Raw genomic sequence first — 4,520 nt, 5'->3', positions numbered from 1 at the left:
CCTCCCGTGTAGACCTAAGCCATCATCATCGTAATACTTCGAATAGATGACCAACTAGGGATCCTTGGCTTGAGGGGATTGGGAGGAATTTCTTTTCCTTTTCCGAAGAATCACTCATATCAGGGAGAGGAGGCCTCAAGGTCTATGACCATGTCAGCGACTGCTGCACTCAATGTAAGGGTCATTGGAGCAGCGGCTGAGGGTGCTGGAATAGACGAAGGGGGCATTGGCATTGTTGTCGGGGTCGTCAGGAGGTCGATCTCACCATGTCAGGGCCCGACACCCTTTGACGTTTTGAGCGCACCATGGCTGAAAGGCCCATGCTGTCTACACAAAGGAAACAACCTGTTTAGTCCCGATAAATGAAAGGAAAACCATAACAGAATAATACATGCAGAAAAGAAACATAAAACTCCTTGGGAGCACCACCATGATCAGGCTCCTCGGAATGGAGGATGGTACTAGCAAATTCGCGTATGAGACAACCCATCTCCTATGTTAAATTGGTTTCGTACTGACAAAACCAAGAGGCATGCATGGCTGTCGACTCGTCAAGAGGCACAAATCTGTGAGCATGCCTTTTTCTCTTCGAGTTGTGGAGGAGCACGTCGATGAGATCCTAGTAATCATGGTACTCTTCTGCGGACCAGCGACGCTTCAAAACTTTAGCACATTCGAGAAGGGAGGGAGAAAGCAAGATATGGTCAGGACTAGTTCCCTCCCCTACACGCCTATTGTTAACAGTAAGAACTCGTCAACTAAGTTAGATCAAGGACTTCGTGAGTTGTAAAAGAAGTAGATTCAAATCAAGTGAACTTCTAGCAAACTTTCTTATGGTTTCAAGAATATAAAATGTAAATGCTGAAATTTTAGAATGAAAAATAGAGAGAATGTAGAGTGTTTATTTTCATTAACAATGAGTGGTTACAAAATTCTTCCAAAAAATTTCCCTCTCCCTTCTCAGGTGAAGGGAGGTCATATTTATAGTAGAGCACTATTGGCTCATTGTACATGGTGCTCCCTAAGGACACGACTCTGGATATGTTGTCTACAGATGGTAGTGGTGCCAGGAGCATGGTGGTTGGCTCTAGTTCATGCTCAGGGTCTGCGGGAGCACCTCCACTTTAGTACCTAGTTATACCTCCACCATCTATTCAGTACGAACGTCAGAGGTTGGCTGGGAAGGACCACATTAGGTATCCTATTCGTACGACCACTACTTGTCTGGCATGGTGTTTAGGGTTAAACACCTGGGCCTTCAAGGCCGTACCCCCGTATGTACTACGTATCCATATGATCTCTTTGAGTCATTTGTGGGTTTTCTTATGCTCATAACGCATCCTACTCTCTTAAACTTTTAGTTTTGGAGCCTTTATGGATCATCATGGGAGATATGATCCCAAAAGGCATGGGATGCCATAGCCTCAAGGTGTTAGAGAATATATTTTATTGCTCAATGGAAAAGTGGAAAAACCAAAAATACAACTTTATGCAAAGAATACAATGGACTAGATGATAGATAAATAGGTTTACAACTCAATGACCAAAAATACAAGTAAATGTAGAGAAGAGAGAAAGAAGAGAATTATTAGAACTAAAACTCTAAAACAAGAGATACCAATAAATATGTAAATAGAAATAGAAGAAGAGGATTACAAACTGAATACAATAATAATACAAGAAGAACAAGTGAATGATAAGATCAATGAAAACACAAACTCACACTCAACCAAAGTGTAGAGTAATGGGGATCACCAACTTGAACATGGTTCAAAACCTTTGTCCAAAAGCTTATTTCCCCTATTCTCTAAGCACTATGGGATCTCTCAAGGAAATAGCTCTCTGGAATAATCAAGCCTCAAGGTGTATGTAACGCCCTAAACTCCAGGGACCATTACGGTGTGCCTTGTAAACAGTGCTAAACTCGCTAATCGAGTCATTTGGCCAAAACCGTGTACTAAGTATGATTAGCGATTTAGGGATTAAAAATGTAGTGCCCCGAATTCTCCGTTGTGTTTAACAGTGTGAACAGTAGGCCGGGAGGGCCATACTTGTTTAATTATGTTATTAAATGATAAAATGCATGTATGTGTTGATTATATTATGATATGATGTGAAATGCATGCATGTGAGTCCATATTTCTTTATACAGGGGTGTGATGGTAATTTGGCCCGTTGAGGGTAAATTGGTTATTTGAATGCATGTTGGTGATATAAATTGAGACCACATTATGATGTGGGTTTGTTCGAGCCATTTGGCATGAGACGATCAAGGAAATGTTAAATGTTGGTTTGGTCATAACAGGCTTAAGCTCGGGGCTCGGGGTGAGTCTCGGGGTGTTTTAATGATTAGGGTGTTACCGGGTATTAAAGGGTAACGGGATGTGAAATATTGATGTTTGAGGATTTTGAGATTAGTGGGAATTGGGAAGCGTTAATTATGATTAACGGTGTAGGTGGAAAATGTCAAAATTTCCCTTGAGAGGTTTTAGAAGCTTTATTATGCCTAGGGGTATAATGGTCTTTTGGTATGTGGATATATATGATGTATGGATGGCTGTGAAATAGAACCCAAAACAGAGTTTGCTTCATCTTCTCCTTCCCGTACATTCATCTCCATAGTTCTCTTCATTGGAATTTTGAGCTCAAGTGTGGAGCTAAGCTAGGAAATCAAGGGGCTAAGGTTGTGGTTTTGGTTCAGCCATTGGAGTGGGTTCAATACTAAGTTTGAGGTAAGCTTTGATCATAACTTTTCTAGTTTTGCCCTGTTTTAAATATAAGTTTCAGTTTGTGTTTTTATGGAGGATTGTTGGAATTGATGGAGGTTTTAAGGGGTTGCCTTGGGTTATGATGAGGGAGAGTTTTGAGTGTTGTTTAGGGGTGTTAATGGGTGTTTGAGAGAGGTTTGGGTGGTGTTTAAGTTGGGTTTGAAGGGTTGGTTCTAAGTGAAATCGTAGAGGAAGAAAAACAGGGGTTTTGGCTGAAATGGGTGTTGCGCCGCGGCATGGCCAGGGTGTGCCGCGGCCCTTGGTGAAGGCTGGGTTTAGGCGCCTCTGTTTGAGGGGCGGGCCGCGGCATGGCCAAGGAGGGCCGTGGCCCTTAAGGCATTTTTGGCCAAAGTGAGTGTTTTGGCTCGGGGATGCAAGCCTAAGGCCTCGGGATTGAACCTACTACCCGGTTGAGTAGTGTTTGAGGTCCCGGAGGTTAGGTTTTGGTTTGGGAACCTTTTATTATTCATTTTATTGATGGAATCCCATAATTTGGTTATGACCAGGTAACCGCTAAAGGACCAAAATGTCGATCGTTCTCAAGGTCATTCTTTTATCTGTTCTAGCTCGGACCAGAGGTAAGAAAACTGCACCCCAAGTGTGACATGCATGGATATTCCTGAGGCATGTTGAATGTGAGAATATGGACATGGATTGTATATGGAATGCTTAGCATATGTTGCTCATTTGTGCATGGCACTGACTTATTAGTCAGGTTTGACAAGAGTGCTAGTATCACTATGAAGCTGTGACTTATTAGTCAGGTTCGGCAGTGGTATTGGGCATTGGTCACGATGAGCTGACTTATTAGTCAGGACGGCCTTGGCGTGTGTCACGCAAGCCAGTAAGATTTGATCTAATCGATTATTAGCATTGAATGACTCAAAGAGCATTAATGCCAGACCGACCCCGAGGGTCGATGAATGAAATAAGCGCTTGGAGGCTAGTGGCTTACTCAGCAGCCACTCTCCCATTTGATTTAGTGACTTGCATGGCAATCACTCAGTGTGGTTTATCAGAACCTCATGTGGTGTTTACCCAATTGTTTGACAGCTTTATGCTCAGTGTGATTATAACGATAATCATTTGATAATGTTATATAAAGTGTTATGTTTTCTTGCTGGGCCTTGGCTCATGGGTGCTATGTGGTGCAGGTAAAGGGAAAGAAAAGCTCACCTAGCCTTGAGTGGAGAGCTGATGTGGTGGTGTGTACATATGCAGCCGCTTGACCGCCACGGTCAAGGTGTTCTCAGAGGAACTAGGGGGTTTACCCTATTTTTGCCGCTTAGGTCGGCGGGATTGTAACTTTATAACAGTAGTGACCATTTTGTACTGAGAACAACTTGTTAATGTTTTGTCTAGCTCTGCAGAGCAGCTTGTAATAAAATCTCCATTTCCTTTTTATTGGTTTTATACCTTATCCTGTTAATTACACTTAGAGCACGTTTTTGACCAAAGGATTCAGGCAATGAATCAAACTTCCGGTCCACCGTTCACCGTAACTGTTCTGGGGTAGCCAGGGCGTTACAAAAAAGTTTGGATAAGATGTAACATTTCACTAGAACGTTTAATATATATGTTGGGATCCCAAAATTATAATTTCAGGGTCTTCTACCAGAAAATATTTACAACAGGCTGTTCTATGCGGCAAAATAGGGTTTAACCCTAGTTCCTTCTCAACCTCGGCCGTGGTGGTCGAGCAGCTGTATATGTACATCTCATCACCTAAGCTCTCCAACTCAAGGATGGTCC

The sequence above is a fragment of the Humulus lupulus genome, chromosome 4 (assembly GCF_963169125.1).
Source record: "Humulus lupulus chromosome 4, drHumLupu1.1, whole genome shotgun sequence".
Taxonomy (NCBI): domain Eukaryota; kingdom Viridiplantae; phylum Streptophyta; class Magnoliopsida; order Rosales; family Cannabaceae; genus Humulus; species Humulus lupulus.
The sequence above is the reverse complement of the archived record's forward strand: the minus strand, read 5'-3'. Positions refer to the sequence as shown.